Consider the following 23,990-nt stretch of genomic DNA (forward strand, 5'->3'; position numbering starts at 1 on the left):
CACCGAGCAGAGATCCGGTAGAGAATAGGAATCAGCCCAGAGAGATCAGAGGGAATGATGTCTCAGCCGAGGAAACAGCAAGTACGGAGACCATGGGGAGGGGTTTGTGCTTCATCCTGACCAAGAGGGGCATATGACCAAATGTGAAAGGCTTGGGGGAGAAGGGGAGGGAGAGGGGAGAGGAAAGGGGATAAGAGGAAAAGGAGTAAGAACAAGACAGGAAGGAATGGATAGCCTCAGGGTAGGGGGGCGCGGACACTGGACATGCAGAGCTTGCTGGAGTTGCCAGCCCCTGATGAGTCAGCTTGTTCATCCTCTGAGCTGGAAGTCATTAGTCCTCACCCAGGGCAGCAAAGTGGGCTCTAGGCAGCTGAAGGTTCAGAGACAGGCAGAGGCCTCATGTCCCTGCCCCCAGGGTGGCCAAGATGGGATGCTCCCCACCCTGTACAAAATCCCACAAATTCCCACCCAGGCCCTGGGTTTGCGGATTGAAGGAGACCCCACTCCTTCAGAGTCTGAGCTCAGAGGCTAGTTAATTGTCACTTAGTATCATTAGCATCATAACTACAGATTTCATCCTACAACAATTATAATCCCTTATTTTACAGTAAGGGATAAGGACTTGCTTAAAAGCTGTTATGAAAAACTATCCAAAACTTGCAAATAAGGCAAAAGAATGTGCACCCTCTCAATGTCCCAGAGGGAGCACTGTCCAGCGGTCCCTCCCAGGACGTGTAAGGTGATGCCCCTTTGCTGGACTTGACTATTGCTCGTGGCCAACCCGGTGAAGGACAGCGCCTGTCCTGGAGTGCGGTTCTCTGTCCTCCCGTCCCACAGTCTAGCATCTCACTGCCACTTATCACCATTAGCTCAGTGAGTTTAACCTTCCACTAAATCTCTCTGAAGAATTTTTGCCCTTTTGTATTAGACCGTATTTCTGTTCAAATGCTTGATGTCAACTTTAATTACCGTTCAGACTAGTTGCTCAGCTAAAAGGATCTGTTTCTTGCCCAAAAGGTAATTATGAGAATAAAATCGGTCCGCCAAGGACATGTATTTACTTGAATTTCTTTATAAGGCCGCCACAGGGATACAAGGACAGGAGGGTAACTCGTTCTGCGGGCACAAGAAAAAGTGGAAAGACACAGGAAACACACATTGCCGAATTCACAGCTCTCCTCAGACTCCGTCTGTCGGGACGGTTCCTTCAAGCAGCCACTGGGGGTGGAGAAGAACAGAAGAGAACAATACTTTCCCCAGGCATGCGCAGGGATGGGAGGTGAAATTTAATTTGAGATAGCTTTACTCTCATCACACTGATTGATTTGAAGAATGAATTGAGCAAATTGGCCTTGGCTTGGGGCTTTTGGAGATAAACCTCATCTTCAGCTATGATTCTGAGACTTCTGGTGGCGCATCAATGTGGTGAACTCTGTCCAAAATCCAGCCAGTCAGCCAGCCAGGATGTTTTGGTGTCATTGTTGCGGTTTGATTAGATCATTGCCTGAATTCAGAGAATCTTTTGGCGTAGCCCACCGATGTTGCTAGTTGAAAATGGCCATTTTTAGCTGCACCCCCCCCCGTAATCGAACCGACAAGATATTTGGGTGTGGTATCAAAACGACAGCCATGGTCATAACCTCTCTCGATCTGGTTGCTTCACTAGTAAACTGGGACTAAAAATACCCTCCTTGCTTCCTGCACGTGGATGTTGACAAATCACCTGAGAAAAGAACAACACTTGACATTACACCTGGTATATGGTGTATCGAACGCCGTTAAGTACAATGAAAGTTCCCAGAAAGGAGGGAAACATCCAGTAGTCGTCAGCCCGTAGTAAGGCTGGGCCTCTGCTAGGCAGACCTTTGTGAAGACTCTGTGCTCTGGAGGTGCTGAGAGCTCCTTAGTTGGCCATTTTTCTCTGAGGCCCCATCTCTGGTGGGCACAGAAGACGCTGCAGCTCTTGGCGGGGAGCATCACTTGCACTGAACTCATCCTACTCTTGCAACTTTGAGGCCTCTGTGTAGATTTCCAATCACAGGCTTGTGGGTCAGGCTCATTGTCTGACAATTCCTTCAAGAGCACGGCAGGCTTCTCTTCAATTTGCTTCTAGGCAGTTGTAGGTGCCAGAAACAACATCTTCTATTATTTTTCCCCAAACATATTCCCCAAGTCTGCTTAATTTCTTTGCTTCCCAACCTATACTTTCCTATTTCTCAAAGTAATGTACCTATATTGAGACCCATGGAATCAATGGGCTTGAGAAGGCAACATTCTCAATGTGACCTTTGCCACAGGTCTAAGCCCCATTGGTTTACTGGAGAGTCCTAATGAGATTGTGCTGTACAGAACGTTTTTTGGTCTTGTCGCTTACTATTTAGGGTCCAGAAGCAGTAGGTCTTTCTAACACCTCAAAGCCCTTCATCTCTGAACTTTATAGCTTTCACTCTCTGCTTGTAAACCAGACACACTTGAGCTCATCTCTCTTTTATAGTACTGTAATACCTTCTAAGCCCTGCAACAGCCAATACACACTGTCACTCTGGATTGTTCTAGTAAGTTCTTTAGAGTCAGAGACTCAGCAAGCGTGTGGTCTGCCTCCACATCACACCCACACGAATCTCCATCTTTCCTCCTGCTACACGTGTTACCCCACCACTGTTGCCTGATTCAGCCAATGCTGCACAATTTTAGTCTTTTTTTTTTTAAAGATTTTATTTATTTATTTGAGAGAGAGAGTGAGAGAGCATAAGAGCAGAATGAGGGGCAGAGGGAGAAGCAAGCTCCTTACCGAGCAGGGAGTCCGATGTGGGGACTCGATCCAGGGAGTCCAGGATTATGACCTGAGCTGAAGGCAGACACTTAACCAACTAAGCCACCCAGGCACCCCCAATTTTAGTCTTTTGAAAATGGCCGCATCCCACTTCACGGTACAAATTTTTGTGCTAGGTTGGCTAGGGTAGACTGTGGGAACAGACTCAAATGGGTAATAGCTTAACACTTGGACATTTATTTCAGATTCACAGAATAGTTCAGGAAGATTCCAGATCAGCAGGGAGATTGTACGTGTGTGTGTTTCTGCTCCACACAAGTCATTTTAGAGACTGGCGTTTCCCATGTGGCTTTGATGGCACCATCCCATCATCCCATCAGCTGGAAGGGAAGAGAGATGTGTGAGGTTTTTATGGGCCAGGACTGGCAGGTGGCTCACGTCACCTCAGCTCATCTTGCATTGACTAGAACTCAGTCACGTGACCACAGCTAACTTCACGAGAGGCTGGCAGATGCAGTCTAGCTGTGTGCCCAAGGAGAAGAAAGGCATCTCTGTAAATAGCACCAGTGTTTGCCATAGTGCTCAGACACCTCATCCAGAACATGTGAAGGAAGGCTGGCCTCCCAGGTCCACGAGGAAGAGAAGGTGAGGGTGTTGTGGGCCAGCACCTTGAAATGCTAAGACATGGGTGAAACATCTTGGGGGTGACTAATAAAACACCAGGTAAAATATAATCAAACAGAGAAACTGTCTCCACATGGACTACATTAGTAATTTTTTCCCTTTACTCTAGACTATTCCTTTATGGAAAAGGATGCCTCTCCATCAACAGAAAGAACCTCCAGTTATATGTTTGTATGCATCCAGGCACCATACATCGAGCACATAATTCTCTGCTGTCTTTCATAAACTGTCATTGAGGAAGAATGTGGCAGTCTTTTACACAAGAGCTTTGACAATAATGTGATGCCTGAGCCATTTCTAGATACTTTGTCTACAGTAAAAAAAAAAAATGAGCTAGACAAACGAACTGTCACTTTTGCATGGCTATGTACACATGCCTCACATCTATGCCAACTTGAGCCATCTCTCTCTCTGTCTCTCTAACTGACGGATAGTTTACATACAGTGTTGCGTTAGTTGTAGGCATACAATCTAGTAGACAGCTCTAAACATTGTACTATGCTCACCACAAGCTTTGTTACTATCTGTCACTATACAAGGCTATTAGAATGCCATTGACCATATTCCCTATGCTGTACCTTTCATCCCTGTGACTTATCCTTTCCACAACTGGAAGCCTGGACCTCCCACTGCCCTTCACCCATTTGGGGCCATGTCTCCTGATAAAGAGCCTGGTGGTGGAACCCAACCCTGTGGGGAAATATTTTCAGAGTGAATACTGGGAAGCATGTGCATCTCAGTGCTCTTTGATCTCACGAAGCGTCCAAGGGGATGCAGAGCTGGAAGGAAGTCTTCTGGTGGCTTCCAGGTTGAGAGAAGGAGGCAACCCTTGTCTCTGGAAATACCGGAGGAGTTAGAAAAGTCTGGTGGTGGTGGAGTGGTTTCTGGGAAGAAAATCCAAGTCATTAAATGGCAGGCAGACAAGCATTTGATTAAGTCTCCGCATTTGAGGGATAAAAAGAGACTTTTGTGACATGCAAGGTCATTGTAAAAGGCAGATCTCATTTTATTCTTTTGATTACAAAACAATGTTTTCACTAAGACCCCTCTTCTGTCTTCTTGGGCCATATTAGCACAAAAATTGAAAGGTCTTGGCTACCTTCCCAGAACAAAATGAGGTATCAGTGTGTGTGTGTGTTTCTAAATCATCTAAAATCCCCATCTTTCTACTCCTCAAGGTCATCTAGGAGTATAAGCAATTAGTGACTGTTTTTTTTTTTTAAGTCAAAGTGGAGTATATAAGTTTAGTCTTATACTACATTTCTTTGTCTAAATATGTGCAAAATGTGTGTGTATAGGAAGTAATTCTCATACAAGAAAATAAAATTAAAAAGTAAATGGATCAGATCAGTATTCAAGGAGATGTGATTGCCTGTGTTAGTATTAGCATTACCAGTGATATTAAGAGTGTTATTATCACTATTTAAAAGTCTTTTTTCTTGAGATATAATTGACATTGCTATTAATTCCTGAAATATAAGTATTAGTGTTAGACAGATGGAGTGAATGATCTCTGAAGAATAGACCAACCCTAAGATTTATGATTTTGTATTATTCATATTGAATTACTACTTAGTATAATATATCACATGCTCAACACACTTTGTTTACATTGATGCCCATTCATTCCCATTTGTACGCATACCCAGAAGGGGAAACAAGCATTTTAGGCAGAAGGAACAGCCTCTGCAAAGGCCTGGAGGTAGAAATGGGTCTGTGATGGCCAGGGGACACCTGTGAGATTTGGTTCCTCCAGGTACTTTCTTACCTTGGTTCCTGGTCAAGACCAGGATGGGGGAGAACAGCCCAGCAGTGCCCTTTGTGGATCTTCTTTGGGGCCTGAGTCTGGAAATGGTTCAGTCAATGTAGGAATCTGCAGGAGAGGGTGGGGTGTCATTGGGGCCAAACCTGAGGCTATGGAGGGTTATGCTCAGAAGCCTGCAGCCCAGGAAAGCTCTAGCACACGAACATCCTTGCCCTCTTTATGAATGACCCCCAAAGCCAGGCTTACCTTGGTGAATGCAGTTAGTGCTGTCAGTCAAACTATGTTTGAGATAGTTTCCTTCCTCCCAACTCAGTCATTCCATGAGCAGCTCAGAACTCCGGCTCAAGAAATGCTAGACAGACAGCTAGGAATGGGTGCCTCACTCTCGGAGTTGAAAGCCTACTTCCAGGTCTCTAAGCCAGTTTCTACACCTGGGCTTCCAGCTGCAGAATCTCATGGACTTGTCCACGTGCACATGTCCCCCCAGGTGAGAGTTCTCAGCTTTAATAAGATTCTCAAAGGGGTCCCTGATCCTAGAAAGTTAAGGAGCATGGGTTTGGTACAGTGGCCGGACATGAACAGTTCAATCTTTGATTATAGCATGCTTGTCCCCGCATAAAAATGGGCCACCCAGCTGCTTCTCGCATGCCCTCCCTATGAGGGCTACAGATCTTGTCTTCCACGCTGGCTAGGATCACACAGCACACTGCTTCCTTCCTTTTCTCCCCACTTCTCCAATCTCAAAAGCCCTCATGCCTGATCTTCGCCTTGATTCACCAGCATGGCTATGGTCACAAAGCTACATTCACAGGGACCAAACCAACCCTTCCCACTGCTTTAGACTGCTCCTCTCTCTATGTTCCTTAAACTGTTTGCTCTGTCAATAATATATTGACATTTCGTGCTATCCTGGAATTTAATAGATACCAAGCCTGGCCCGCTTCTGTGTGCCCCACGGTGGTCTCCCAGTAACACTTTTCCAAATGTCACCATCCTCATTACCATTAACAACCAGCATTCGTAATTATAACCATAATACCATTGCCATAAAATGCAGTTTGGTTTCTATACACTCCCAGATATGCTTTCTCCTGCGAGCCTTACAATATTGTAAGAGGCGAGCAAGAGGGGTGCTCCTCGTTGTTTCAGAGATGAGATAACAGGGTACAGCCTAGAGTTTAGTGACTGGTGCGCAGTCCCCAGTAAGTTAGAGGCATAACAAAGAATGGGACAGAGATCAAAATCCCCCTTCCTGCTTCGGGCCATGCTACACCTTTGTGTACATTTTTCTTTTCTTTTCTTTTCTTTTTTTTTTTTTTTTTGGACAAGGAGTCAGATTTTATTTTAAGCCTCTCTGAGGCCCCTAACTGGCATCTTGTTTTTTTGTTGTTGTTTTTTTTTGTTAATCCCCATACATTACATCATTAGTTTTAGATGAAGTGTTCCATGATTCATTGTTTGTGCATAACACCCAGTGCTCCATGCAGAATGTGTGGCATCTTGTTTTAATTATGCCACTTGCTTACTGAATTTATTATGGTTGCCAGGCGAAGATTTGACCACTTAAGTCACTCTGGAGGAAAGCACTGGAACGGGGCTTTTAATTGGGTTGGCTAAAGATAAATCAAGCATAACCACACGTGAATTTTTAAAATGATTCTATTAGGCAGATAGAGCCAGTTTTTACCCCTGCACATTATAGTTACTAATCATCTCCTTTTCCTGATATTTTTTATATTCTGTCTTTTCCTTTTTGTTTGCCTGCTCTGCTGGAGAAATTCAGTGCTTTGCGGCGTGGAAACGGATTATTGCATTGACCTTATTATGTGAAAATGCTGAATTTACTGCATTTAGTACATAGGAGCAAGGTCTTGGCATCTCTGTATCCTCTCCTCTTTCCTACTCCCTCCACAGTGAACCAAACTGGGACCCTAGGCAAACCTTTAGCCGGTCTGGAATTGGATTAAGAGCGGTGTGCATAGCCCGGCATTCCCAGAGGGAGGATGAGAAATAATCCCCACTGTTCGGAAGTCCAAACTCTGAAATGTCCACAACTCTACAAAGTTCTTGGATTGAGGGAGGTGACAAAGCCCCCTTCTCCATGTAATTATTGGCAAACAATCCTTACCTAATTGACCACCTTCTGCTGCTTATAAGCCTCCCCGGTATAGCATCAAGGAGGGGCTAAATAAGGTAGGTAATTGGGAATAGTGTAGACTGTCCTGTGGATAACTAATACTAATTAACCTTGTGGACAACCAGACCGGGGCTCCTGCATCTCTGATGTCTCTATTAACACCAGCCCCCTTGCGCCAGGGCAAACCAATGGAGCCATGAACTGTGATTTGACTATCCAGATCCTTTGATCCTCTGATATAAGTAGGAAAAATTCCAAGAGTCATAGGTGATCTTTCAGGTACAGTTGAAAAGGAAAGCTCTATGCACGTATGAGTGGGATTATCTCTTGATTACACTCGAAGACCTATTTTGAAATTTCTCATAAACTCAAACAACAAAAAGTATTTTGTCAAGCCAGGGAAGAAGCTCAAGTAGCTAAGCTGAGGCTGCTCGTTTGGGTGTAAGATGCCTCCAAAGCTTTAATGAAATGAGCAAATATGTTCTGCATTCTTTAAGTCAATTCAGGAACTATTAACTCTTTGCTCTGTCCAGAGTGTGGCATTGTGTGAAAAGAATTTCAGCAAAACTCTGTAGTAGGGGATGTAAGGCAGAGCGAGCCCAAATACAGGATTGGTCTCTTCGCATTTGTGGAAGTTTCTTTTTAGCCTGACAAATCAAGGAGAAGTTGGAATTTGACACCTAAAGATGAAAACATGTGGAAACCTACCATGACATTCTCTGCAGCCCTTGTTCCCAAAATTCAGCAGCCATGATGGAACACATTACACTCCAACCCAGCTTCTCCTGGTCCTAAGATACTTCTTAGCTATTACCACATTGGAAAGATGCATTAATTTCTTCAGTAGCCAAAAATCAAGTGCCCCCCCCCACAAAAGACTGCATACTGGTGGTGATTGGGAATGTTCAACGGGGAGGGGCTTAGACAGCAAAGGAATTAAATATTGCAACGTTTTCCATTCAGCAAACAGACAGTGAAGAGACCAAAGATTTGCTTCATGATGGAAAGAGAATTTACCTGCTAGATAATTTCAGCAATATGGAAGCATACCCAGTATTTCTCAGTAGTGATTGCCCCCCCAGACACAAATATAAAGTTGATGAAATTTGCCTTTAGGGACTTCTGCTCTGTCCTCTGCTCCATCCCTTCCTCCCAGATGCCCTGCATTCCAGGCTACAGCATGCTGCCTTTGGATACTTGTCTGTCAAAAGCTGCACTTTAATCTGGAGTGATTCTTTTGCAACCCCCTGCAGCCAGTTTCTCCGATGACTTTTCTCCACCTTCCACTCCAAATCCAATCCAGTGGCTGAATGTTTTCCAGCTTAATTCTCCTCTGCTAAGAGGCTTAGAGAACATTCTTTAAAGATATTGGTACTGTGAATTTTGTTGAAAATTGCTTTACATCCCAACACATAGTCAATTCTGATAAATGTTCTGTGTGCCCTTGAAAAGAAGGTGCATTCTGCCATTGTTGAAAGCAGTATTGTGCTCAAATCTCCACTGTAATTATGAATTAGTCTATTTCTTTTCAGCGCTCTCAGTATTTGCTTTAGTTTTGTTTTTGTTTTTTGGTTTTTGGTTTTTTTGCTTTAGAAACTTTGAAGCTATGTTATTGGGTACATAAAAGTTTAAAGTTGTTTTGGATTCGTGATGATGCATTTGCAATCATTATGCAATATTCCTCTTTATTGCCGGTAATGCTCTTGTCTTAAAGTCTACTTTGTGCAATAATCATACACAGACATCCTCTGTCTTCTGTTTAAGTTATGCCTCATTATAGTTCATTCTCGTTTTACTTTCAAACTTTCTGCATCTTTATACTTAAAAGTGTGTTTCTTGTAAGCAATAAATAGTTTTGTTTTGAAAATCTAATTTCATAATCATTGTCTTTTAGTTGGAAGATTATCTATATATTTATATTTAATGTTGTATTTGAATTTAAGTTGGTTATCCCACAATTTATTTTTTTATTTAGCTCACCTCTATTTGTTTCTTTTTTATCCCTCGCTTGCCTTCTTTTTGACCAATCAAGTATTTTTATTAATCCATTTCTCCATTAGTTATACTATATTCCATTTTTTAGTGTTACCCTCAAAATCACTGCATTTATTCTTTACTTAGAATCTAATATACATTAATATTTTACCACTCCCTGGATGATTCAGAGACCTTAGAACACTTTAACTCCATTTATCGCCTTCTGTGTTCTGTTTTATAAACCAGGTCTTCAAAAATATTTAGACATCTGTTTCTCAGATTTTTATTACTCATCTTTCTATGACATTACATTCTTTTATTGTGATTACATTTGCTTCATCTTTCTGATATTTGGCGTACAATTGAAAGTAATTTTTTAAGGATTTCTGACCAGTGTGTTTTCTGAACCTCTCAAGGTCTACAATTAGCTTTCTCTCTTTTTTCTTTTTTAAGATTTTATTTATTTATATGAGAGAGAGAGTGAGCAAGAGAGAGAGCACAGCTGGGGGAAGAGGCAGAGGGAGAGGGAGAAGCAGACTTCCCACTGAGCAGGGAGCCTAATGTGGGATTCGATCCCAGGACCCTGGGATAATGACCTGAGCCGAAGGCAGACACTTAACGGATTGAGCCACCCAGGTGCCCCTACAATTGGCTTTCTCTTGCTTTCCCACATGAATGACAACTTTTCTGAAAATGTGGCATTTATAAACTTTAACTCTTATTGATAATATGACTTTATTTTTAATCAAGAGACTTAAAGAGGTTCTTCTTTATTATAGTTCAAATATTTGCCAGTTTTTGTCTAGGTGCAGGTCTTTCCCCATTGATTTTACCTGTTACAGTTTTCTATTTATTTGTTTATGCCTTTTAAGAGACAAGCTCTATGCCAATGATACAACACTGAAAGTTAAAATCTCTGCTTTCAAGGAGTATAAAAGAGTGTCCTTGGGGATAGATAAATAAAATACTCATTATAATTTAAAGGATTAAGAACCATGATGTGGGAGGGGCGCCTGGGTGGCTCAGTCATTAAGCGTCTGCCTTCGGCTCAGGTCATGATCCCGGGGTCCTGGGATCGAGCCCCGCATCGGGCTCCCTGCTCCGCGGGAAGCCTGCTTCTCCCTCCCCCACTCCCTCTGCTTGTGTTCCCTCTGTCGCTGTGTCTCTCTCTGTCAAATAAATAAATAAAATCTTTAAAAAAAAAAAAAAGAACCATGATGTGGGAAATATAAGGCAGTGTGGGATCACAGAAGAGGAGCACAAAGCCCAGACGAGGGGAGGGGGGGGGGGGCGCTCAGGTAATGTTTCTTGGAGGAAATCTGAGATCTTTTTCTGAACCACAATAATCTCTGGATGTTATTGTTACTATTATTATTACCTATAAATCTAGACTCCACCTCTCTGATAGAAACCTTGATTGTCATTGTAACAAACACACCTTTGTGCCCATGGCTGGGACTCATGACCAGTTGCCCTGAGGGGGCCTGTCTTCTCAACCAATTAACCCAGGTGGAGGATCTCTAAGTTATACCTGCAGGAGGAGTTATAATTCAATATTATATGTGGCAAATAGTGACTGAAAGATTGTTCATTGGTTTCAGTACATCCAGCTGAGGATAGAGTCAGGGCTTTTGAACTATGCAGTATCCCCTCCATGCTCCAAAGATTTGCTGAAACATGTTTTTCTGGCCTGATCAAGCAGAATGTGATAAACGACTTGTATGACATCTTCAAATACTTCTGGAGGCATACAAGTGTGACTTCTTAGCTTGCACATTTCTCACCTTCCTCCCCCAGCAATGCTTGTTTACAAAGATTGATGAGGCTAAATGAATCATAAAAATTACCGTTTGTCTTAATTTGGGTATTCCCAGAAAAAGACAAGGTTTCAAGTGCAAGTAGCAGACTTGGAATGTGTGGAGAACACCAGCAGGGGAGCAGGGCAGTGATACAGGAAAGGGAAGGCAGCCAATAAGGGGCAGAGGAGCCCCAGGGGAGAAAGCCCTCACATAGAAGGATTCGAGTACTGAGAGCTGACAGTGGGCTGGGGTTCTCTGAGGTGGGGAGCCCGAGGGATGGCGACGCAGTCAGTGTTGCTCCTGGTACTTCGTGCTCTTTACCCAACATACACCAGTCCTCACAGAATAGTTTCTTAAAAATGAAAACCCATCCAGCCTTTTAGATCCTTGAGGAATAAAGACCATGTTTGAAGAGCTCAAGCTACACCATCTCTTCCTGAACTACACAGCAACTCATGAGGAGTTCACGATGGTCCCTGGGGCCATCCTTATTTACCCAGTCTGCCTCTCACCCCTGAGCTAACTTTACTGCCTTTGACATGGCCCATTTTCAACCTAACAGTCTGGGGGGAAAATCTATTCTTTCATGGAGGAAACAAATTTGAGCAGTTCCTCTATGCCAGGCACTAAATAGAGCTCCCAACAGGGCAGTCAAACCCAGCACATTCCACTGCTTTGTGTTCCTTCACCATTCACAAGTGGCCTCCTCTCTCCTGCAGGTTCCTACTGCAGCAGATCCATGGCCACAGGCACTCAACCCCCTACTGGTATGCCTAACGGTGGATCCTTACCCCAGGATTTCCCAAAAGCAATTCTTCAAACTGTCATATATGCGCCATAAAATATGACATTATAGCACAAATGATTGGAACAATATAATTAGTAAGGTAGAATTCATGACCATTTCAAGTTTTGTCTTACAAAGTTATCATTTCTTTTATAAAATATATTGTATAGGTATTGTAAAATGTGCCTTCTTCCTAAATGCCCTCAGAATTTTTTTTTAATTTAAAAATCTACAGTAGTCAGTCCCAAGAAACTAACAAAGGCATAAGTTAGAAAGATGAATATATGCAAACCATGTTCTCAAAAGTAGAGCAGAACTAGAAACAAATAATAAAAGGTAAGACAAGTTTTATGCATGCTCTTTTAAATAGTTATTGGATTAAGGAGGAAATCAAAGGAATGAAGACAGCTAATTGAAGAATAATGAGAATCAGGATAATTCATATTAAAAATTATGGGATATGCGTAAAGTTGTTCTCAAGCAATCTGTAGTAATAAATATATTTTTAAAAGCAAAAGCAAGAAAGCACATTGTTTCAACTTCAAAAAATGAATAAAAGATAAAAGTAGCCAAGGAAGCAAAAAGAAAGAAATTAAAGTCATAAAACCAAAAATAAATAAATAAACCAGGAGAGAAAAATGATGATATGAATAGATAATGAATCTCAATTAAATGTCTTTGAAAAGAATCAGTAAAACGGACCAGATGCTGGAAAATCTAATTTAAAGAAAATCTTATATTCAAAATGAAAAAAGAAAAAAAGGATAAAATTTATATAGAAATTTGGGCGCTTGGGTGGCTCAGATGGTTAAGCGTCTGCCTTCGGCTCAGGTCATGATCCCGGGGTCCTGGGATCGAGTCCCACATCGGGCTCCCGGCTCAGCGGGGAGCCTGCTTCTCCCTCTGACCCTCTCCCCTCTCATGCTGTTTCTCTCTCGCTCGCTCTCTAAAAAATAAATAAAATCTTTAAAAAAAAATTTATATAGAAATTTAAAACTTTTTGGTATAACAAAATGCATACTTGATTTCTAATAAATTTGAAAGTCATTGAAATGGAATTTTTATTAAGATGGCTAGAATTAATGAACTCAGTAGGAATCATCTGGTTAAATCATTTAAGGAAGACATGAAGAAAATTGTTAAAGAATTATCCTCTAGGGGCACCTGAGTGGCTCAGTCATTAAGCATCTGCCTTCGGCTCAGGTCATGATCCCAGGGTCCTGGGATCGAGCCCCGCATCGGGCTCCCTGCTCCGCGGGAAGCCAGCTTCTCCCTCTCCCACTCCCCCTGCTTGTGTTCCCTCTCTCGCTGTCTCTCTCTCTCTGTCAAATAAATAAATAAAATCTTAAAAAAAAAAAAAAAAGAATTATCCTATGAACCCGACAAGCTAACTATATATCAAACCATTACAAAGCAATAGTAAACACAACAGTCTGGTCCTGGGGAAGGAATAGACATTGTGTCAGCTTTGACAGCAAATAACAGGAAAACCTGCTTCAAATGGACCAAAATATTAAGGAAATTTATTGCTTCTTATAACCAGAAGTCCACAAGCAGTAGCTTCAAAGAGAACATAATCAGTGCTTCATGTCATCAAGGAGTCAGTTTTTTTGTGTTTTTTTTTTAAGATTTTATTTATTTATTTGAGAGAGAGGAAGAGAGAGAGAGCATGCACGAGCACTGGGAGGGGACAGAGGCAGAGGGAGAAGCAGTCTCTCCTCTGAGCGGGGAGCCCGACTCGGGACTTGATCCCAGACTCTGGGATCATGATCTGAGCTGAAGGCAGAGGCTTAATCAACTGAGCCACCCCGGCATCTCTAGGAGCCAGTTCTTACCAGATCTTACCCAGGCATCCTGGTTGTCCTGGCTTTGCACTTAGCCTGGCTCTGGTATGGTTGCAAAGTAACGTCAGCAATTTCAAGCATCCTATCCAGACATGACAAAATCTAGAGAAAGGAAGAGACTGCGTCTTCCCTAGATTTTTTTTTTAAAGATTCAGATACTTTTGCCCATTCCAGCAGATACTGTCTAACGTCTCAATGGCCAGCATTGGGTCACACTCCATTCCAAAAATGGCCAGCAAGGGAGTGTGTTGACCATAATTAGACATCATAGACAGCAGGTAGTCAATTATTCAAACTAGTAGTTTCTTAGAATAGAGAACCCATGTCTATTTGTGGCATTTCAAGGAGGATTTTAAACTTGTCCTCGTAGGAGTTTTACATATTTTTTGTTAAATTTATATTGAGATATTTATATTTTCTCTTTCTACCATAAGCAAAATCATCTGTCATTACATTGTTTAACTTACTGGTGTTATATATGAAAGCTGTGGATTTCTACATACTAATTTTCATAGCTTATTTATTTACTGTATTCTCTTTCTTGTTCAAAGAAGTTTTCGGTTGATTCTCCTGGATTTTCCAGGTAAAAGTCATACCATCTACAAAGAGTGATAATTTAACCTTTTCTTTTCCAATGTTTCCACCTGAAGTACTTTTCTTCCATCCAGTCGGAGAGGATCTTACACAACGTTAAAAGGAAGTGGGCATCCTAATTGTGTTCCTAATTTTAGTGTTTATTAATTTCCTTTTTGAAAGTCTTTTTAATAGAGTAAAAGTCTTTTAAATTTAAGAATGGGTCAAATGCCATTTCAGCATCAATATGTTAAAAAAATGTTCTCCTAAAATTTATTGATATATTTTTTTAAAGATTTTATTTATTGGGGCACCTGGGTGGCTCAGTCATTAAGCGTCTGCCTTCGGCTCAGGTCACGATCCCAGGGTCCTGGGATCAAGCCCCATATCGGGCTCCCTGCTCCACGGGAAGCCTGCTTCTCCCTCTCCCACTCCCCCTGTTTGTGTTCCCTCTCTCTCTCTTTCTCTGGCAAATAAATAAAAAAAATTTTTTTAAAGAGACTCACTAGAGTTCTTTAGAGATTCACTAGAATTCTTATGTGAAATTATCTGGGCCTGCATGTATGTTCTTTGAGCTCATGGGAGGCTTATTCTTTTTTTTAAGATTTTTTTTTTATTTGACAGAGAGAGAGACAGTGAGAGAGGGAACACAAGCAGGGGGAGTGGGAGAGGGAGAAGCAGGCTCCCCGCCGAGCAGGGAGCCCAATGCGGGGCTCAATCCCAGGACCCCGGGATCATGACCTGAGCCTAAGGCAGACGCTTAACGACTGAGCCACTCAGGTGCCCCATGGAGGCTTATTCTTTAAAAACTTTATCTATTTCTTTTCTCTCTCTCTCTCTCTTTCTTTTTTTTTACAGATTTATTTATTTATTTGAGAGAGATAGTGCACTCGTTTGTGTGAGCCGGGGGAGGGGCAGATGGGGAGAAAAAGAATCTCAAGCAGACTCCCCACTGAGCCCAGAACTGCCACAGGTTCACAACCCTGAGATCATGACCTGAGTAGAAATCAAGAGTCCGACACTCAACCAACTAAGCCACCCAGTGCCTCCTCCCCTCTAACTTTCTGAGTTGGATATGTGATGCATTGATTTTCTTTGTTTTACTTTTCTCAATATAAATATTTAAGGCTAAAATCTTTCTCTGAGCTCTGCTCTGTTTTTGACCCATAGTTCTGGCATTTCTTTTAATGATCATTGTTTTCTGGAAACAATGGATGCCTTAGCTCAGTTGCCATAACAAAATATAAATTGAGTGGCTTGTCCACCACAAAAATGTATTTTTCACTTTTCTGGAGGGAAGAAGTCTGAGATCATGGTGCCGGCATAGTGGGGTTAGTGAGAGCCCTCTTCCGGTTTGCAGATGGCTGACTTCTTGTATCCTCACGTGGCAGAAAGAGGATGAGTTAGCTCTCTGGCCTCTTCTTAGGGCACTAATCCCATTCATGAGGGTTCCACCCTCAGGAACTAATTAACTCTCAAAGGCTCCACATCCGAATACCATCACTCTGGGGATTAGATTTTAACATGAATTTTGAGGGGACACAAATTTTGAGGGGACACAGTCCATAGCAATAGATAAACATGAATGTACTTGCAGATCCCTTAGGTATTTTGTAAAATGCAGATGCTGACTTAGTAGGTCTGGGATTCTGCATTTCTAACAAGCCCAGAGGAATGCAGATACTTCTGTCTACAGACTACGATTTGAGTAGCAAGAATTCAAAATAAGGTTATTGTTCTTTTTTAAAATTTTCTGATTAGTTTTTTCTGATGTTATTATTTTCTAGTTTTATTGTAATGTGATCAGAGAATGTTATCTGTATTATTTCTGCTTTTGGGAATTTATTGAGCTTTTCTTGGGGGCTAATATGAGGTCGGTTATCATGAATGATCACATGCACTTGTCAAGAAGATGTACACACTCTTTCTTTTTTTTTTAAGATTTTATTTATCTGATGGAGAGAGAGAGAAAGCACAAGCAGGCAGAGCAGTAGGCAGAGGGAGAGGGAGAAGCAGACTCCCCACTGAGCAGAGAGCTTATGTGGGGCTCGATCCCAGGACCCTGGGATCATGACCTGAGCCAAAGGTGGATGTCTAACCCACTAAGCCACCCAGGCACCCTAAGATGTACTCACTCTTAATAGGGTATAGAGTTTCAGCTACATCTGCCTTATTGGTTATCTTGTTATGTTTTTATATCCTTAGTTAATTTTTGTCCACTTAATCATTCTTGGACCAAGAACACTGAATTAATCTCCTATTGTTAGTGTATTTCTCTTAATATAATATTAGTACTTGGGTCTAAATAATATTCTGTGTTCACATTGTTATGCTTATATAAACATAGCTGAGCACTGTAGCATTCTACAATGACATCTCTTTTCTTACTTTTTGCTTTTCCTGAAGTTAATAATTGCCTTGCTTTTAACTTGCTTAGACTCCTTTTTATCTTTTCGTAACTCTCTCCACATTTTCTAATAGTTTCTCGGTATGATTTTTTTTTAAGATTTTATTTTATTTTATTTATTTATTTGACAGAGAGAGACACAGCAAGAGAGGGAACACAAGCAGGGGGAGTGGGAGAAGGAGAAGCAGGCTTCCCATGGAGCAGGGAGCCCGATGTGGGGCTCGATTCCAGGACCCTGGGATCATGACCTGAGCCGAAGGCAGACGCTTAACAACTGAGCCACCCAGGCGCCCGTCAGTATGATTTTCTAAAAGATCAATCACATCAAGCAATCTATAGTTTCTATTTTTTTTTCTTGGATACATGCCCTCTGGGAACCTCTATTCTCCTTCTCTCTGAATTAGTAATACATTAGGCCTGATGATATTGAGACTTCTCTTTATTGTCATTTTGAAATTCCCTTTGTATATCTCCTGGGTCTCAGATCTCATCTCTTCCTCTGTTTTGGTTTATTCTTTCAATTTGTTAGAGCACAAGGTGGGAGCTTGAAGAGGAAGGCAAGCATAGACTCTGAGTTCTAGTACTTGGAACTTGGCCTGGGAGCTCTGTACAAATAAAATCATATCATTTTACCACATAATAAAAGATTTGTCTACAAGAGGGAGAGAGTATAATATGAGTAGAATATTTGGATCAGGTTATACAAAAAAACAAAAACATTTGGAAAAATATGTTGTCCTTGAAGATGTCTTTCATCTAAGGCTTTGTCACCTCCAGAGTCACCTCTGTCTGTCAACTTTTGGTGTGTTTAGTCCAAGCACTAGCCATCTGGTAGCCACAGTCGAACTGCTTGGCTTGTGTGCTAGCTTGTCAGATCGCTGTGCTGTAAAGGCTCTTGCAGAATCCATGACTGCTTGATTAGGATGATTCCTGAGTAGAGATAGCCTTGCTCTCCTGTTAAATTCCTCAATTGTCTCTGAGTGCACCTGCAGGTAGGCAGACAGCCTTATTCTCTTTGGAAACTGCCACAAGGCATGAATGCTCTCATCAGATGACACCAAAATTCCACACCCTTTCCCCAAGCAAACAATCCTGGGTGATTGTTTAGACATTTAGTTTGAGCTTCCAATATTGTCCCCAGAGTTAAAAGAAATGGAGTCATCATCCTTAGAAAGCTGATTCATTCCCTGTATCTGACTTGGACAAACTGGGCCCCCAGAAAGGAAGTATCAATATCAGTGAAATGAAGAAAGTGTCAGAACAGGGGAAGCACTCTACCAGTGTGGAACAAGAGATGAAGATGATGAGAAAACACAACAATTCCATGAAATATCAAGGAGTTGCTTAATAAGTCAAAGTCAGATATTTTTGCAATAAATACTCATGTTGAAATAAAGTGTGGGCTGGTCCTGCTTTCTGAAGTGCCCTTGGAATGTGGGGTGGCTTGATCCTGCTAAAAGAATTCACCTACAGGCATTTGGAATGTGACCCATGGCCTCTGTTCTAGAAGCACTCGCTGGAGGATCAGGGACCAAAGGGTATAGTTCCTCCCCTTAAAGCCTTAGAAAGCCAGGAAGAAAAACAGATGAGTCAGCAAGTAAGACTGATCAAAACCAGTGCTACAAGAAAAGAACAACAAGAAATTTCTTTTAACTGGGAGATCTGGGGAAGGCTTCACAGCAGAGGTTGCACCTAAACAGAGCCTTGAGGACAGACTAGAATTAGTGGGAAAATGTGTCAAGAGGCATTCACAGCTGAAGAAAACATTTGCCCAATAACTGAAGCGTGTAAGAGTCTATCCCATTTGGTGAATGGGCTAATGGCCTGATGTACCTGGAGTTGGGAGGGTGGGAAGGGCTGAGAAAAAAGTTTGGGACAAGGTAAAGAGGACCATCCTCAGAAAACCCTGAATTCCCTTTTCTGGACCTTAGATTTTAGTATAGAGGACATGTGGAGTCTCTGATTGTTTATGGAGGAGGTTGCCACATGATTAGATTTGTGTTTTGGAAAAAGCCTTCTGTTGGAAGTTTAAAGAAGGGAAATTAGGATGCAAGAAGGCCACCTAGGAAGGCAAGGCCGTGGAAGAGGTATGTTCCCAACAAGCTCCCAAGAGATGTTGAGGCCTTTGGTCTTTGGACTGTACTGGGTGGGGTAATGAGCTATGGATTGTAACCAAATAACCAAGGATCACTGAAAAGGTGCCTCAGGGGAAAGGTAGAGGGGCAAGTCGCTGTGCAATTTTATGCTAAATTAGAATGCCATTCCCAAAGAAACATAAGAAAGGCAAAGGCCTAGGATAGGGGTTCTCAAATTTGGCTACACAAATTTGGAATTATTTGGGAAGCTCTAACAACTAATGGTAACTGGGCCCCATCCCAAGAGATTCTGGTGTAACAAGTCTTGGGTGCCACTAGGAAGTGTACAAGCTCTCAGGATGATTCTAATACACAGCCAGGGGTTGAGAACCATGGGTTAGTTGTTACCAGGTGTGAATTACTGATGCAGAAACACAGGGCTCGAAGATCATTATAGTGCCAGGTATCCACAAGCTACTAGGGCAAATTTTAACTTTCACCAGTGTTTTGGAAGATAAGACATCATTTAAAAATTTTTACTAATTGTTAGTGTTTTGGAATAATTGTTTAAATTATATTTTCCCAACAACTCTGAGTCAAGAATATCAATTGGCAACTTTTTATTCTCTCAACCTTAGATCAAACCTTCATTTTCTTTTTTCTCCCTTTTCTTTGTTAATGTAATCTGGGATTTTATATCTAAACTATAGTTACTATACTATTTTTAACATTAGAACACTTTCATTTCAAGCATATTTTTGGCTTTTCCCTTCAATTCTAGAAACAGATGTACAGTTTTCAGGCTTTTACTTTAACTGGTTTCTGTGTCTTTTTACCATGGTTTTCTCAACTTTATGTTTTGTATTTGGAAGATACCTTCAAGACATTTGTTTTAAAGAAGGCTGACATATTTTGCAAATCCTTGTATGATGGTTAATCTACATGTCAACTTGACTAGGCTATAATGCCCAGTTGTTTGGTCAAATACTAATCTAGATGTTGTTGTGAAGGTATTTTGTAGATGTGGTTAATATTTGCAATCAGCTGATGTTAAGCAAGGCAGATTATCCTCCATAATGTGGGTGGGCCTCATCTAATCAGTTGAAGGCCTGAAGAGCAAAAACTGAAGTTTCTTCAAGAGGAAGGAATTCTGCCTTAAAACTATAACATACAAATCTTACGTGAGTTTCCAGCATGCCAGCCTGCCAAGCCCCCCAATTGTATGGGGGCAATTTCTTAAAATAAATCTCTCTCTTTTTTTCTATGTCCTATCAGTTCTGTTTCACTAAAGAACCCTGACTGATACACCTTGAATATCCCAGCAATATCTTTTTATAGCTATTAAATATGGACAACTTGGCTGAATAAAAAAATCCTAGGCCACAACTTTCAACCTCTGTGAGCTTCCAATCTTTGTTGTTCAAGAGCAGGATTAAAGCAGCCCAGCATTTGCTCTTTTGTAGGTAATCTGATATTTAGGCTTGGAAGCTTATAGGATTTTTTCTCTAAGAGTTTTTGCCAAGAAGTTTTTAATTTGGGGTATTTTCCATTCATATTCCTTGGAACTCAAGTAAGCCTTTTCCATCTGCATTACTTGGATCTTTCTTTAGCTAAGGACATTCTTTTTTCATTAGCACAGTTTTTTGATTCTAAGATGACATCAGTTGAAAAGGTACTATTGACGACTTTGGGGGAGTGGAAATGGCAGGTAAATGATAAGATATAAGATGCATCTTAATTTCAGAAAGATCAAAATGGGGAGGGAGTATAACTGAGGAAATGTAAAGGATTGATTTTACTCTACTGGTTTTGGCCTTTCCTGGGATTTCTCACGTTTGGATTTTCTGTTCTCCATCCCGTTTCTATTGTATTCCCTCTGGCTGTTTCCCCCTGTCTTTTCTGTATTCTCAGATTTGCTCAGTGTGTCACTTACTCTGTCGCAGCATCATTGGGTAAGCTCTTTACTACCTTCAAATGTGATTTTAAGTTCAGCATTTGTAGTTACTTAAATCCTTTAAAGAATTTAAATCCTTCCTGATCTTGTACTTTCTGCTGTTCTCATCCAGGTGGCTTTGCATAATCACCTGTAATCTCCTCATGATTCTTGTCCCCCGACACTGGGAAGCCCTGTCTTTATGCATGCTTCTGAGAATACCATGCAGTTTCTGGAAATTTTCTTCAGGATACTGCCGGTGATCATTTTCAGAGCCATGCTTATCCCCTGGATATGCTGCTCCCTTTGCTTAGTTCTGCTCAACTTTTTCCATACGTCCTCTCTTTCCCCCTTTCCCGGCTGGCTGGATTCCGTCACTTCCACAGGCAAGTCTGCATGTGTCTACCTCCTCATTTCTTTGGTGGCTAAGACCTCTCTCAGAATCACAGCCAGAGGTAAGGGTGCTATGGGGGCACCTGGTCAAAGTCCCATCCCCAGTAGCCTCTCACCACCCTCTCCACAGCTGCTCACCCTCCAGCTTCCACCTTCTGGTCTCTGGATCTCTGAGGCAATACCTACATGCAGCCCACAGGCCCCAGAACGCACTGTTCTCAGGGCACCTCCTCATTTTGTCAGGAGGGCCCCCCTCTATCGTCTCCAAGTGATTCTCCATAAAGTAAAAAATGGCCCTGACAGCTGGTAGCTAGCAGCTAACAGCTAGGCTGAAGCAAAGTGTTCCCAAATGAACATAAACAATTTTCACAGAACATAAACACTAATCAGGCAAGGCCACTCTGAATCCGGGCCTGAAACAAGGCAGAGACCGGGCCATACCACAACCACAAAAATAAACATTTTTCTTGTCTTTACTTGCTGATAGGAGTGACTACGGCGTCTTTACCAGGGACCACTTGCTAGCACTGCTTCAATCCTCCCACCTACTGGATCAAAATTATTATACACCCAGTCACCAGATTGCTGGCACTTTCTACCCACCCCCACCCCCAGCTTTATTGAGATATAATGGACATATAACATTGTGTCAGTTAAGGTGTTGAGCTGATACACATGTATTGCAAAAGGATTACCGCCCTAGCATTAGCTGTTGTCATTCTGCTACAGAATTACCATGTTTTTGTGGTGGGAACATTTGAGATCTACTCTCTCAGCAATTTTCTGACAGAAGTGGCCCCCCAGAGCGGGCTGCCACTTCCTGACATACCCCATCCAAACCCAACTCCTAACTTCCCTCAGCCCTCCTAAGAATCACTCAGCACAAGCCCAAAACCTATCAAAAAAACCTCTTAAAGCCATCCCTTGGGTCCCGCCATGTGCTCTCTCCCGTGCTACAGTGAGCTAAATAAACCCAACTTTGTTTGACCACAGGTACAGTCCTGGTGGTCTTTGGCTGGTGAGGTTCCATATCCTGAAAGACAAGTCTTCTGTTATCACAAGCAGCCAAGGTGCACAGTTTCAAATATTTCAATGTAGGGCCCCTGGGTGGCTCAGTTGGTTAAGCGACTGCCTTCGGCTCAGGTCATGATCCTGACATCCCGGGATCGAGTCCCGCATCAGGCTCCCTGCTCAGCGGGGAGTCTGCTTCTCCCTCTGACCCTCCTCCCTCTCACGTGCTCTCTCTCATTCTCTCTCTCTCAAATAAATAAATAAAATCTTAAAAAAAAAAAACAAAAACAAATATTTCAATGTATTCATAAGGGATAATTGCCTATAATCAACCTACTAGTAATTTGGCATGTGACAAGAGTGTCCTGAGGACGGGGAGGTGATGTTCTCTGAGGTTCTCTGAAATATGGCTCAGACACAGGTAATTGCAGAGTTCTGCCCTGTGTGCATCAGAAGCCGTCTTGGTCATCTGCATATCATCGGTGATGGAAGTGACTCAGCTAGGTGGCTCTGCGTCACAGTTGGCTGGGCTGCCTGCTGGCTGGGGAGGCCGCAGCTCTCCTGTAGCTCCTTCACCCACCAGTTGGTTAGCCCAGACTTTTTCTCGCCTCCTCTCTTGCCTATTGGCCAAAGCAATTCACAGGACTAGCCCTGTATCCACAATGGGTGGAGAAAACAAAGTCACAGGGTGAAGGGTAGCCATTAATTAAAGCCATCAATTAAAGCAGGGTGGCCATTAATTAAAGCCATCAATTAAAGCAGGGTGGCCATTAATTAAAGCCATCAATACTATTATTTAACCTCTACAGCTGTGTCTTGTCTGTAAAATGGAGAAAATAAAACATCACAGAGTTTTACTGTGAAATATATATATAAATATATAATATATTGGCACCCCGTGGGCATTATATGAACATTTTCTTATTACTGTGTTGAGTTGATTATAGTTTCATATTAAGGGCTTCATGCTTTGCAGTTACACATTTTCCTTGGTTGTATTGAATCATCTATTTGTTTTTGTGGTTGCCTGGTTAACAGTTGACAGTGGTGCATATTTTCATCAATAGAATTGTTGGCTGTTTCTATAATCAGAGCTTAAGACATATAGGCATTTGGGCTTGTATAAAACCACCCATTTTCTTATTGCTAAAGAATATATTGTAAAGATATTGTATTGATATTATATAGCCTATGTTGTAAAGATAGATTGTAATTTCCTTTAAATTGTCTTGCTCAGTGTCACTTTATTAGATGTGCTTCCCGTGAACTTGTATTATTTGAATAACTTCCAATAATATCTCAAGGTATGTGTAATAAAATCATTGGGTTATTTTTAAGTGCCTAGAGCATAGTTTCATAACATAAAATCTGATCTAAGCTTCACTTGCAAATTTGAGGGTTTTTTCCCTTCCAATGCTTGGTAGAGTTCTCTTCTCCACTGGCAAGTGGGATGGGAGGGATAGATTGTCCAAGAGGTCTGTGAAAGGCATCCCTTGGAATTGTCATAGTCCTCAACCTGTCTGACCATACACAACTGCTCTGGGACTGTCACTCAATGGAAATGAGCTTGGGTCAAAAAATTTGAAGAACCACCCATCAAGAGCAACCCTTAATGTAATTCTCACTGTGCTATTTTCCCAAGTTCATTTTATTGGTTTGTCTCTGTTGTTTGTCAAAAATCCAGGCAAATACTGCCAACACAGACTTTTAGGGTAAGCCAGCATCATATAGAGACTGAAGCGCACCTTTTATTTATTTTTTTAAGATTTATTTATTTATTTGACAGAGAGAGAGAGAGAGCACAAGCGGGGGGAGCAGCAGAGGGAGAGGGA

The 23,990-nt window shown here is 41.8% G+C and overlaps 1 long non-coding RNA gene across 2 annotated transcripts in view; it reads right to left on the reverse strand.

Annotated features, from left to right (window-relative positions):
• Nucleotides 1-730: 730 nt before the first annotated feature.
• The window catches only part of LOC123851584 (uncharacterized), an 80,506-nt gene continuing 57,246 nt past the window's right edge, over nucleotides 731-23,990 (reverse strand). For both annotated transcript variants that reach the window (XR_006792647.3, XR_006792648.3), the window contains 2 exons: nucleotides 5,226-5,330; nucleotides 731-4,341 (listed from right to left, as the gene is read on the reverse strand). This is a non-coding gene — a long non-coding RNA (uncharacterized LOC123851584). The remainder of the gene's footprint in view (nucleotides 4,342-5,225; nucleotides 5,331-23,990) is intronic.

This window comes from Mirounga angustirostris, unplaced genomic scaffold (genome assembly GCF_029215605.1).
Source record: "Mirounga angustirostris isolate CCGP_5_RB_7025 unplaced genomic scaffold, mMirAng1.0.hap1 SCAF_10, whole genome shotgun sequence".
Taxonomy (NCBI): domain Eukaryota; kingdom Metazoa; phylum Chordata; class Mammalia; order Carnivora; family Phocidae; genus Mirounga; species Mirounga angustirostris.